The sequence below is a fragment of the Motacilla alba genome, chromosome 23 (assembly GCF_015832195.1).
Source record: "Motacilla alba alba isolate MOTALB_02 chromosome 23, Motacilla_alba_V1.0_pri, whole genome shotgun sequence".
In the NCBI taxonomy this organism is placed as follows: domain Eukaryota; kingdom Metazoa; phylum Chordata; class Aves; order Passeriformes; family Motacillidae; genus Motacilla; species Motacilla alba.
The window spans coordinates 4,731,043-4,745,057 of NC_052038.1; positions in this window are offsets into that span (position 1 = coordinate 4,731,043).

A 14,015-nucleotide genomic window follows, 5' to 3' on the forward strand; every position below is an offset into this window, starting at 1 on the left:
TGACCCTGCATTGCATCCCATAATATCCCCACACACCTCATCCCTGTTCTCCCATCTCATCCCCTCGTCCTGTCCACCATCAATCCCACATCCCCACCACATCCCTCCATGGCATCCCCTCGTATTCCCTGTCACATCTCATCACATCCCATCAACTTCCCACACCTCATCCCCCCATCATATCCCCCCTTTGGATCCCATCCCAAAACATCCCATCCCATAACATCCCCCCTTTTTATCCCCCTTTTTTATCCCATCCCATCCCTCCCCATCCCATAACATTCCCCCCTTTTTATCCCACTTTTTCATCCCATCCCCATTTCTATCCCCATTTTTATCCCATCTCATCCCCATTTTTATCCCTTTTTTTATCCCATCCCATCCCATCCCATCCCATCCCATTCCATCCCATCCCATCCCACCCCATCCATCCCATCCCTTCTCCCTTTTCCATCCCCCACCCCATCCCCGCATTCCCTGAATCCCGCACATTTCCTGCACCCCAGCACTTTGCGGGCTCCCCCCCAGCCCCTTGCTCCTGGAATGCCAAATCCTCCCTGGAATTTCCTCATCCCAAAGGACCCCCGGGAGCAATTCCCACCCTTCCTCCCGGGGATGACTTGGCATTTTGAGCCCCGGAGGCCTTTTAAAAACAGGAAATATCCCATAAATCCCAATATTTCAGCGCACAATTGCCTTTTTTTTTTTTTTTTTTTTCCCTAAACCTTCCGAGCTCATAAATATGCATTTTCCCATTTCCACTTCCCACAAATCTGTGATTGTTTTTGCCGGCTGCGGGAGGCCGCGGTTGGCGTCGGGAGCGCGTAATTTATCATTAAAATGTAATTTATCATTAAAATGTAATTTATAACGCCGGGAGAGGAGCACAATAAAGCGAGGATGAGGTGATGGATGGCCGGGAAGCGCGCGTTTAAAGGGGATCGTGTTCGCATCCTTGTAGGTCCGCGCGGGAAAGGGAACGGGATGGGTGGGGAATAATTACCGAGGGGGTTTTAATTAAAAAAACCAACAAAACAACATCGTATTTTATTGTGGGCTCCTGCTGCCTCCCAGCTCCCGGGAGAGCACCTGGAGGAGACCGGGGAGGGTTTGGGGTGGAGTTGCTGGGGTTTGGAGGGGGGTGGTGGGTTTGGGGGAGAAGGGAGAGGATCCAGGAGAGGAGGGGATCCAGGGAGGGAGAGGGTCCAGGGAGGGAGAGGATCCAGGGAGGGAGAGGGTCCAGGGAGGGATGGGGATCCAGGGAGGGAGAGGGTCCTGGAGAGGATGAGGATCCAGGGAGGGATGAGGATCCAGGGAGGGAGAGGGTCCAGGGAGGGAGAGGGTCCAGGGAGGGATGAGGATCCAGGGAGGGAGAGGGTCCAGGGGTTGGGATCAAGGAGAGGAGAGGATCCAAGGGAGGGAGATGATCCAGGGGAGGGATGGGGATCCAGCAAAGGGAGAGGGTCCTGGGAAGGAGGGGATCCAGAGAGGGATGAGGATCCAGGGAGGGAAAGGATCCAGGGGAGGGAGAGGTTCCAGGGAATTGACAGGATTCAGGAGGGGAGAGGGTCCAGGAGAGGAGAGGATCCAGGAGATCGAGAGGGTCCAGGAAGGGATGGGGATCCAGGGGAGGAGAGAATCCAGGAGATCAAAAGGATCCAGGAGAGGGAGAGGGTCCAGGAAGGGAGAGAATCCAGGGGAGGATGGGGATCCTGGGGAGGGAGAGGGTCCAGGAGGGGAAAAGGTCTAGGGGAGGGAGAGGATCCAGAGAGGGAGAGGGTCCAGGAAAGGTGAGGATCCAGGGGAGGGATGGGGATCCAGGGGAGGTGAGAACCCAGGGAAGAGAGGGCACCAAGGGTAGGAAGAACCCAGGGAAGGAAGAACATCCAAGGAAGGGAGAGAATCCAGGGGAAAGAGAGAGAATCCAGGGGAAAGAGAGAGAATCCAGGGGAAAGGGAGAGAATCCAGAGGAAAGGGAGAGAATCCAGGGAAGGGAAAGCAGATTGGAAAAGGTCAGCAGCCAGGAGAGGAGAAGCACTCGTGGAAGATGGAACACCCAGGGAAAGGAGAGAATCCAGGGAATGTGAACACCCAGGAAAAGGGAAATGGCCAGGGAAAGGTGAGGATCCGGGAAAGGGAGCACCAGCGTTTGGCAGCAGCTGAGGTTTTTTTATGGAAACCAGGAAAATTGTCCTTTATAAATCCCTGGGCGCTGCTCCTGCTGCTGGCACCCTCTGCTTCCCTAAAAAACCAACTCCAGGGACGTGGGAGCAAAAGGTGCCAGGTGAGACCCTCTGCCTCCTCTCCCCTGAAAGTTAAATCAGCTCCAGGGATGCAGCAGCAGGATGGGCCCATCCAGGAGGGCGCTGAGAGAAGAAATCCGGGAATTCTGTGAGAAACATCCACTGGAACAGCATGAGGCTCCCCAGGGACCGCTCAGGGCGGGATTTTTGGGGTCGGGATCCTTGTGGGTCCCTTCCAAGTGGGAATATCCACCAGGATGCTCCTCCCCGCGGGCCGGGGCATCCCCTGGGCGCTGCCTTTGGCGATCCCAGGCGCTGCTCTCCATCCCCGGGCTGGGATTCCCGCGGGGCCCAGCTGATCCCGCCGGGATCCTGGCGTCATTCCCGAGCCGAATCCGGCCCATTGTTTTCCATCCGTCTGCCTTCAAATTGCTCCTAAATAACGCAGTTTATCTTTGGCTGATTGAGTCGGAGAATTTTGCAATTACCCACAAACAAGGACATTCAGCGGCCCATGTCATTTGCATTTTTAAGGACCGAGAGGATTTTTTTTTCCCACTCTCCGGGATTTTAGCTAACGAAGTGTGGGGTTGGAGATGAGGATTTCAAACATTTCCAACGCGATCTGCGTGGCTCCTCTCCCTCACACCCCAAAACTCCCTCCAGCCCCGTCCCACGAGTCCTCAGGCAGCTGGGGAAGCAAATTTCATCCAAAATTCTGCTTTTTTTGGGGCTGTTTCCCCACTATCCCCAGCTCCAAGCTGCATCTAGGAAGGAACAGCATCCCTGGAGCGCCTTCGGAGCCAGCAGCAAGCCCAGCACTGGTGGAACCGCTCCCAGTTTCCCTCTGGTGTGCTCAGCCAGGGGTCAGCGGCCGCGTTGGGGCTTTTATTCCTTTTTTATTCCTTTTCATTCCCTTTTATCTCCCTCCCGGCTGCTCCATTAGGCCGGGCCGCCTCCTCCAGGCTCCTTTTTTTCTGCTCCAATTCCCGCTGCCCCGCATCGATCGCCTCGCGGAAACTTCCCGGCGCTGAGGCGGCGAGGAAGAGGAGCTGGGGAGGAGAGGAAAGGTTGGATTCCTCCCCGCGACGGCTGCCGGGGGTCCCAGAGCTCCATAAATGATTCATCCCGGCCCGGCTAACGCGCTGAGTGCTCTGCCCCGCGAAGCCCGGAGCCCGCGGGGGGATGCCGGGGGAAAACGCCCGGCACGGAGCCGGCGCTGCCCCAATTCCCGAGTTTTCGGGAGTTTCCGAAGTTTCCGGATCCCCCTGGGATGCTCCGGCCAGGGCGGCTGTGGCAGTCGCGTCCGGAAAATTCCCTCGGCCCGGGGTTTTCCTCCTGGGAAGCTGAGAGGCCTCAGAGGAAAAGGGAAACAGTTCTCGTCTCATTTGCTTCTCCTGTGTTGTGCTGCGTTGGAGTGTGGTTGGGTTTTATAGGGTAAAACCCCAATAAAATAGGTTTTATAGGGTAAAACCCCTGATAAAACCCTGATAAAAGGGGTTTTATAGGGTAAAACCCCAATAAAATTGAGGTAAAATCCTGATAAAAGGGGTTTTATGAGGTAAAACCCCTAATAGAATTGGGGTAAAACACCAATAAAAGGGGTTTTATAGGGTAAAACCCCCATGAAATAGGTTTTATAGGGTAAAACCCCTGAAAAAACCCCGATAAAAGGGGTTTTATAGGGTAAAACCCCTAATAAAAATGGGGCAAAATCCCAATAAAAGGGGTTTTATACGGTAAAACCCCTAATAAAATAAAGGTAAAATCCTGATAAAAGGGGTTTTATGGGGTAAAACCCTTGATAAAAGTAGGGTAAAATCCCAATAAAAGGGGTTTTATAGCCAAAACCTTATATAAAATAGGGTAAAATCCCAATAAAAGGGGTTTTATAGTGAAAAACTCTGAAAAAAATAGGGTAAAATCCCAATAAAAGGGGTTTTATAGGGCAAAACCCCTGATAAAAGTAGGGTAAAACCCCAATAAAATGGGTTTTATCAGGGTTTTTACCCTATAAATCCACTTTTATCAAGGCTTTACCCTATTTTTATCAGGGGTTTCACCCTGTAAAGCCTCTTTTATTGGGGTTTTATCAGGTTTTATTTGAAGCCTCGTAAATTCACAGCAAAGGCGCTCTGGGGATTTAAATTTCAAATCCTGCGTTTTCAGGGAATAAAAGTGGGAAAAGCGGGGATTTTTATTTTGTGAGAATTGTCCCTTCTTCATCCCCGCGTGGAGAGGGGAAACCTTGCCTGGAGAAGAGGGGATAAATAGAAAATAATTTAAAAATTAAAATAAAAATTTATTTCGGAAATAAATAAATACATATAAATTAAATAAACAAATAATTTAAATAAGCATCGATTAAACAAATAATAAAATAAATATGCAATGAAATATGAAAAATAAATAAATAAATAAAAGTTACATAAACAATGAAATAATAAAAAATAAATAAATTATGGAATTTATTTAGAAATAAATAATTTAAATGAGATTTTAATTAATCAAAAAGCAACTCCCGGAGGGGCCATCCGGGTGCCTTTTCCCTCCCCAGGACAGATGTGACCAGATGTTGTTTTCCTCCTGGAGGTTTGGAATTTACGGCCGGGGCCTCACGGGGAGGGAGAACGAGGGAGGAAGGTCAGGGAGAGGAAGAGGAGGGAGGGACGGGGCTGTCCCCCGGGAATCCAAGGAGCTCGTGCTTGGGTTGGGAATCGGGGTGGGACCGGCTGAGCCTGGGGGCTGACAGGCCGGGAGCGGCTCCAGCCCCAAACCCTGCCCCAAACCCAGCCCCAAATCCTGCCAGGAGCAGCTTCCAGTCCCAATCCCAGCCCCAAACCCTGTCCCAATCCCACCCCCAAATCCTGTCAGGGGCAGCTTCCAGCCCCAAACCCTGTCCCAAATCCAGCCCCAAACCCTGCTGGGAGCAGCTCCAGCCCCAAACCCTGCCCCAAACCCCACCCCAAATCCTGTCAGGGGCAGCTTCCAGCCCCAAACCCTGCCCCAAACCCAGCCCGAAACCCTGCTGGGAGCAGCTTCCAGCCCCAAACCCTGCCCTAAACCCCACCCCAAATCCTGCCAGGGGCAGCTTCCAGCCCCAAATCCGGCCCCAAACCCTGCCCCAATCCCAGCCCCAATGCCAGCCCCAAATCCTGTCCCAAACCCTGCCAGGGGAAGCTTCCAGCCCCAAACCCTGCTCCAAACCCTGCTCCAAACCCTGCTCCAAACCCTGCCCCAAACCCTGCCCCAAAACCCAGCCCCAAAACCCAGCCCCAAAACCCACCCCAAATCCTGCCCCAAACCCCACCCCAAATCCTGCCAGGGGCAGCTTCCAGCCCCAAACCCTGCCCTAAACCCTGCCCCAAACCCTGTCCCAAATCCAGCCCCAAACCCTGCTGGGAGCAGCTTCCAGCCCCAAACCCTGCCCCAAACCCAGCCCCAATCCCAGCCCCAAATCCTGTCAGGGGCAGCTTCCAGCCCCAAACCCTGCCCTAAACCCAGCCCCAAACCCTGTCCCAAATCCTGTCCCAAATCCAGTCCCAAACCCTGCTGGGAGCAGCTCCAGCCCCAAACCCTGCCCCAAATCCTGCCAGGGAGAAGCCAGCAGGGAACAGGGCAGGTTGTGGGGTTTCTGCACGTCGCTGGCTGGTCCTGGCAGGATTTAGGGCTGGACTCTGCCCCCAGGATCTGCCTGCGCCCCAAATCCCGTGGGATCAACCAGGGAGAAGCCAGGGGAGGTTCTGGGGGTGCTGGGCTCCGTTTGCTCCCCGGGGAACGGGGATTTCAGGGCGTGTTTGATCCCTCACCCCTTCAGGGGATTCCTTTGATGCAGGAGAGGCCCCAATTCGCTTTAGGGTGGAAAATGGCGTGAGGGAAGGAAGGGGAAAATCTCCTCTGTCTGCTCTGCTCGGGGCCGGGGAGGGCTCCCCAAAATCCTCCAGCAGCGGGAGAGCCCCTGCACCCCAAATCTCCTGACCCAAAGGGATCCCAAAGGATGGGGCCTCCCGTCACCCCGCTCACACCCAGGGGACAGCGGGGTGAGCAAAAAGCACCCCAATCCCATAGGGACCCCCAAAAAAGTCCCCTTGCCCTCTCCTCAGTCCAGCTGCGGCATTCAGAGAACCCCTGTGTCCCCAAAACCCCCCAAAAAACCCAAAAATCCCCCCCAAAAACCCCCAAAAAAACCTGACCTCCCCCCAAAACAACCCAAATACTCCAAATCCCCCCAAAAAAACCCAAAACCCCCCACAAAAAACCCCAAACCCCCCAAATCTCCCAAAAATCACCTAAAACCCCCCCAAAAAACCCAAAACCCCCCAACCCCACCAAAAATATCCCAAAAACCCCCAAAAAAACCAAAATCCCCCCCAAAACCCCCTTGCCCTCTCTTCAGTTCAGCTGCAGCATCGAGAGAACCCCTGTGTCCCCAAAACCCCACAAAAAACCCAAAAATCCCCAAAAAAAAACCCAAAAAACCTGACCTCCCACCCAAAACAACCCAAATACCCCAAATCCCCCCCCAAAAAACCCCAAAAACCCCCCAAAAAAACCCCAAACGCCCCAAAAATCTCCCAAACCCCCCCAAAAAAAACCCCAAAATACCCCCAAAACCCCGTTGCCCTCTCCTCAGTCTAGCTGCAGCATTGGGAGAACGAACCCCAATGTCCCGAAAACCCCACAAAAAAACCAAAAACCCCCCAAAAAACCCAAAAAATCCCCCCAAAACTCCCAAAAAATCCTGACCTCCCCCCAGAACAACCCAAATACCCCAAACCCCACCCCAAAAAAAACCCAAAATCCCCCAAACCCCCCAAAAATCTCCCAAAACCCCCCAAAAAAAACCCAAAAAACCCAAAAACCTTTTCCCCGACTGCCTCCTCCTTTCATCTTCCCCTCGGCTGAACTTCCCGTCCTTCTAATCAAGGCCCTGCCATTAATGACGCCCCAAATTAGCCCTGATTAAAGGAACCTTTCCCGCCGCAGCCGCGGCTCGGGGGGGTCCCGGGGGGGCAGAGGAGCTTTTAGAAGAATTTAAATTAAAAAATCAGAGGTTTTGGGGTGTTTTTCAAAATTAAAAGAAAACAAATCCCAGGTTTTTCCGCGGAGATTTGGGGTTTGGATCAACCAGAACGCAGATCCGCTCCAAAATCCCACGTTTTCCTACCTAAATTTGGGGGTTGGATCCACCCCCAAATCCTACATTTTCCCACCTAAATTTGGGATTTTTAGATCCACGCCCCAGATCCTACATTTGCCCCACCAAATTTGGGGTTTGGATCCACCCCCGAATCCCACAATTCCCCCCACAAATTTGGGGTTTGGATCCGCCAAAACAAGGATCCAGTCCCAAATCCCACATTTTCCCCCACAAATTTGGGGTTTGGATCCAGCCCCAAATCCCACATTTTTCCACCCAAATTTGGGGGTTGAATCTGCCCCCAAATCCCACATTTCCCCCATCAAATTTGGATGTTGGATCCAGCCCCAAATCCCACATTTCCCCCACACGGGGGTGGGAAAAGGGGCGGATGGAGAATCCCCATCCCCTCCTCTCCCGGGGCTTTCTCTGGGGGAAGGATTTGGGATAATCCAGGCGGGAAAAGGAACTCTCTGGAGCAGAATTAATGGGGTGGGGCAGAATTAATGGGGTTGTTATCCCCATTAAGCGCCGGGGCTGGCAGGAATTCATTCATTTCCAGGCGGTGGGTGATGAAAATTCCCCCATTTTTCAGGGAATTCCGCTCCGCACGGAGAGGCCGGAGAAAAATCACTCCGGCCTTGATTAAAAACGAGCCCGGCTCTGTTAGAACTGATCCTAATTTATCTCTGCCCTCCCGCCGGCGTGCCTGCAGGGAATCCCGGGGATCCCGCGGTTTTGGGGCCAGATTTTGGGATCAGGCTCTGGGGATCTCAGGGTTTTGGAATCAGGCTCTGGGGATTTTGGGATCAGGCTTTGGGGATCCTGGGGTTTTGGGATCAGGCTCTGGAGATCCTGGGGATTTTGGGATCAGGCTCCAGGGACCCTAGGATTTTGGGATCAGGCTCTGAGGATCCTGGAATTTTGGGATCAGGCTCCAAGGACCCCAGGATTTTGGGATCAGGCTCTCTGGAGATTTTAGGATCAGGCTCCAGGGATCCCAGGATTTTGGGATCAGGCTTTGGGGATCCCGGGATTTTGGGATCAGGCTCTCTGGAGATTTTAGGATCAGGCTCCAGGGATCCCAGGATTTTGGGATCAGGCTTTGGGGATCCCGGGATTTTGGGATCAGGCTCTCTGGAGATTTTAGGATCAGGCTCCAGGGATCCCAGGATTTTGGGATCAGGCTTTGGGGATCCCGGGATTTTGGGATCAGGCTCTCTGGAGATTTTAGGATCAGGCTCCAGGGATCCCAGGATTTTGGGATCAGGCTTTGGGGATCCCAGGATTTTGGGATCAGGCTCTCTGGAGATTTTAGGATCAGGCTCCAGGGATCCCAGGATTTTGGGATCAGGCTTTGGGGATCCCGGGATTTTGGGATCAGGCTCTCTGGAGATTTTAGGATCAGGCTCCAGGGATCCCAGGATTTTGGGATCAGGCTTTGGGGATCCCGGGATTTTGGGATCAGGCTCTCTGGAGATTTTAGGATCAGGCTCCAGGGATCCCAGGATTTTGGGATCAGGCTTTGGGGATCCCGGGATTTTGGGATCAGGCTCTCTGGAGATTTTAGGATCAGGCTCCAGGGATCCCAGGATTTTGGGATCAGGCTTTGGGGATCCCGGGATTTTGGGATCAGGCTCTCTGGAGATTTTAGGATCAGGCTCCAGGGATCCCGGGATTTCAGGAATCAGGCTCTGGGGACGCTGACATTTTGGCACGGGTGGCACGGGATGAGCTTTACGCCCCTTCCCACCCCAAACCATCCCGCGATTCCCCTCCCGGTCGCTCCCCTTCCTCTTCTGCTCCTCCATCTCTCCCTCCTCGGTCCCGGCCCCGCTCTCCTGCCGCAGCTGCCGGCTCTGTTCCTCGCTTTCCCCGCGGATCCCGGAGTTTGTTTTCCTCGCTCCCGCTGGATTTTTAACAGGGCCGAGCCCGCGGGGGTGGCGGGGCCGTTCCGCGGGGATCCGATCCCACCGGGATTCTCGCCCTCCCCGGCTCCCTCGGCCGTTTATTTCGAATATCTGAAATAAACCAGCGCGATCGCGGCGGTGGCGAGCAGCGGGAGGCTCGAGGGGCGCCCCGGCCCCGGCTCTGCCACCGAGCACGGCGGGACGAGCCCGAGCTCGGTCCTGGCAAAGCCGGGAATGAGGGGATTTAGCGGGAGCACGGCCGGGAAACGGCGGATTAATAAAGCTGGGCGTTAATGGGCCGCAGTACAGGCGCTAATGAATGGATGCTGTTCCCATCTCACACCTCCGGCCTGGGTTTTAACCCCCCTCAGGCTGTGCCCAGGCTCTCCCGGAGAGCCTAAATCCCAAATCCAGGCGCTGGAAGGTTGGTGCCACCTTCTGCACCCCCAAAGTCCCGTGCCAGGACCCCCAAATCCCCAAGCCAGGATCCCCCAAACTGCTGTGCCAGGACCCCAAATCCCCAAGCCAGGATCGCCCAAATTCCTGTGCCAGGACCCCAAAAACCTCAGTGCCCGGACCCCCCAAACCTCAGCGCCAGGACCCCCCAAATCCCAGTGCCAGGACCCCAAAAGCCTCAGTGCCCAGATCCCTCAAACCCCACTGCCAGGACCCCCCAAATCCCAGTGCCAGGACCCCAAATCCCTAAGCCAGGATTCCCCAAATCCCCGTGCCAGGATCCCCCCAAATTCTCGTACCAGTACCCCAAATCCCCGGTCCAGGACCCCTCAATCCCCACTGCCAGGACCCCCCAAATCCCCGCGCCAGGACCCCCCACATTCCCGTGCCAGGCGCGTCCTCCCCGCAGGGCTGCCCAGGGCCGGGTGATTGACAGCTGTCACTCAAAGCCGTCTCTGGCGCATCTTCCCGGCAGATGAATATTCATGGAATGTTTTCCCGCTGCTGCGGGACCCTCCTGCGGCCTCTCGCCGCCAACCGCTCACGGAACGCCGGGAAAAATGCAAATTCCGGCGGGTTTGGCTCGGGAAGGGGCACCCCCAGGCCTGGCATCGGCCCCCCCGGTCCTCCCGTGCCGTGCCAGGTGCAGAAAGTGCTGGAAAAGGCAGGGAAAGATGGATTTGTGCCTTCGTCTTCCCGGATTTTGGGGCGCTGGGGGCAGCCAGGGACAGCGGGACACCCGCGGTGTGACCTGGGGCAGCGACCGCCGCCATCCTGAATGTCCACAGTGCTCAGCACACTGGAAAATCCCCGGAAAATCCCTGGAAAATCCCCGGGAAATCCCTGGAAAATTCCAGAGAGGCAGCTGGCACCGCCACCGGGATGTGCCCCCGTGCCCTTGCTCTGAGCGGGGAAACTGAGGCACGGGAAAGGACAGGGAGGTGACACCGCCGGGTCTGGCCGTCGGTGGCGCTCAGCGCTGGCGCCTCGTCACCGCGGCGGTGTCACTGAGTGGCTGAGCTAATTAAAGCGCTGTTAATGAGCCACTCCTTAGCGAGGGCCATCGAAGCCCAGCCTGGCTGGGGCCGGGGTTTCCCCGCTGGAAAAAGCAGGAGAGGCTTTTCCACCTGCGCGGGTGGCTCGGGGACAGCGGGAATCCTGGGAATCACCGCCCCGAGCTGTCCCCTCCATCCCCGGGCATCTCCTGAGCCTGAGCTGCCAGGGCTCCATCCCAAATCCAGACCCAAATCTGAACCCAACAGGGACTTGTGCCTAATCCAACACCACAGGATGAGTTTCCAGGGCTCCATCCCAAATCCAGACCCCAAATCTGAACCCCCTTCAGGGCTTCATCCCAAATCCAGACCCCAAATCTGAACCCCCTTCAGGGCTTCATCCCAAATCCAGACCCCAAATCTGAACCCCCTTCAGGGCTTCATCCCAAATCCAGACCCAAATCTGAACCCCCTTCAGGGCTTCATCCCAAATCCTGCGCCCCATCCTGGTCTCCCCAAGGTTTTATCCCTAATCCTGCACCCCAGATTGAGCTCTTCAAAGTTTCTTCCCTAATCCCGCACCCCATCCTGATTCCCCCGGGATTCCATCCCCAATCCCGGGCTCCATCCCTGTGCAGTGAACCCTTCCCACGGGTGGTTCCCAATTGCCCTGGCATATCCCAAAGGAACCCAGAGAATCCCCGGTGAATCCCTGCCGGCCCCGGGCCCCCCATCCCGAGGGACACAGAGGGGGTGGGAGCGGAGGAGGATGAGGATGAGGAGGATGAGGATGAGGAGGATGAGGAATGAGGAGGAATGGAGGAATGAGGAGGGAGGAAGAGGAGGAAGAGGATGAAGAGGATGAAGAGGAGGAAGAATGAGGAAGAATGAGGAAGAATGAGGAAGAATGAGGAAGAATGAGGAAGAATGAGGAGAAGGATGAGGAGAAGGATGAGGAGAAGGATGAGGAGAAGGATGAGGAGAAGGATGAGGAGAAGGATGAGGAGAAGGATGAGGAGAAGGATGAGGAGAAGGATGAGGAGAAGGATGAGGAGAAGGATGAGGAGAAGGATGAGGAGAAGGATGAGGAGAAGGATGAGGAGAAGGATGAGGAGAAGGATGAGGAGGAGGATGAGGAGGAGGATGAGGAGGAGGATGAGGAGGAGGATGAGGAGGAATGAGAATGAGGAGGAATGAGAATGAGGAGGAATGAGGAGGATGAGGAATGAGGAGGATGAGGAATGAGGAGAAGGAGAAGGAGGAAGAGGAGGATGATGAGGAAGAGGAATGAGGATGAGGAGGATGAGGAGGAATGAGGATGAGGAGGAATGAGGAGGAATGAGGATGAGGAGGAATGAGGAGGAATGAGGATGAGGAGAAGGAGAAGGAGGAAGAGGAGGATGATGAGGAGGAGGAATGAGGATGAGGAGGAGGAATGAGGATGAGGATGAGAATGAGGATGAGGAATGAGGAGGATGAGGAATGAGGATGAGGAGGATGAGGAATGAGGAGGATGAGGAATGAGGAGGATGAGGAATGAGGAGGATGAGGAGAAGGAGGAAGAGGAGGATGAGGAATGAGGATGAGGAGGCCTCCCGGCTCTTTCCCACGCTCCCTCCCCCCGCTCCCAGCTCACCTTCCCGGCCCGCGGGATCCCGGGGAGCCTGGCAGCGCTCCCCTCCTCCCTGCTCCCCCCGCTTCCCTTAGTTTAAACACACGGACGCGTGAAGAATAAACGTTGCCGAGGAAAGGCAGCGGCGGAGGGCTGGGAAGCAATTAGCATCCAAAGAGGCGTAATTAGCGCTCCGAATGCGAGCGGCGCACAGAAATAAAGCGGCGTTCGGATGCAATCAGGGCCGTGCCTGAATTACAAACCCTCGGCTGAATTGCTAATTAAGCGCTGGGTGTGAATCACGGCTTGTTAAGGGCGCAGCCAGGGCTCTGCCAGCCGCCACCGCGCTGGGACGGACGGACGGTCAGGGGACAATGGGGGGACAAGAGACTGGGCTGGGACAGACGGACAGTGAGGGGACAATATTGGGACAATGGTGGGACAAGGGACCGTGATGGGATGGAGGGACAATGATGGGACAATATTGGGACAATGGTGGGACAAGGGGCCGTGATGAGACAGACGGACAGTGAGGGGACAATGAGGGGACAATATTGGGACAAAGGACCGTGATGGGATGGAGGGACAATGAGGGGACAAAGGAGAATGATGGGACAAGGGACAATGGTGGGACAAGGGACCGTGACGAGATGGAGGGACAATGAGGGGTCAATATTGGGACAATGGTGGGACAGAGGATCCTGACGGGATGGAGGGACAATCATGGGACAATATTGGGACAATGGTGGGACAGAGGATCCTGACGGGATGGAGGGACAATCATGGGACAAGGGACAATGATGGGACAATATTGGGACAATGGTGGGACAAGGGACGTGATGGGACAGACGGACAATGAGGAGACAATGAGGAGACAATGGGGGGACAATGGACCGTGATGGGATGGAGGGACAATGAGGGGACAAGGGACAATGATGGGACAATGAGGGGACAATATTGGGACAATGGTGGGACAAGGGACCGTGATGGGATGGAGCGACAATGAGGGGACAAAGGAGGACGATGGGACAATGATGGGACAATGATGGGACAATATTGGGAACACGAGGGGATAAGGGACAATGGTGGGACAAAGGACAATGATCGGACAAGGGACCCTGATGGGATGGAGAGACAATGATGGGACAAAGGAGAATGATGGGACAAGGGACAATGAGGGGACAATATTGGGATAATGGTGGGACAAAGGACAACGATGGGACAATGATGGGACAAGAGGCCGTGGTAGGACAAAGGAATGTCACCCACATCCCACATCCCTGCATCTCTGTGTCTACAAGCCCTGGCAGCTGCACCCCTCATTCCCATTCCCTGCACCCCCAAATCCCTGTGTCCCTGCACCCCCAAATCCCTGTGTCCTGCAGCCCTATGTCCCTGCACCCCCAAATCCCTGTGTCCCTGCACCCCCAAATCCCCGTGTCCTGCAGCCCTATGTCCCTGCACCCTCACCCTCATCTCCCCAGCTCCCATTCCCATTCCCAGCCCCATTCCCATCCCAGCTCCCGCAGCCCCTCTCGGCGCAGAGAGCGCCCAGACCCCAATCCAGGAATGGGAACAGGAGGAGGGTTAATTAATTAATTAATCCTGATTCATCCAACCCAGCCACGTCGCTCCAAAGGCCTGACAAGCCTTGCCCTG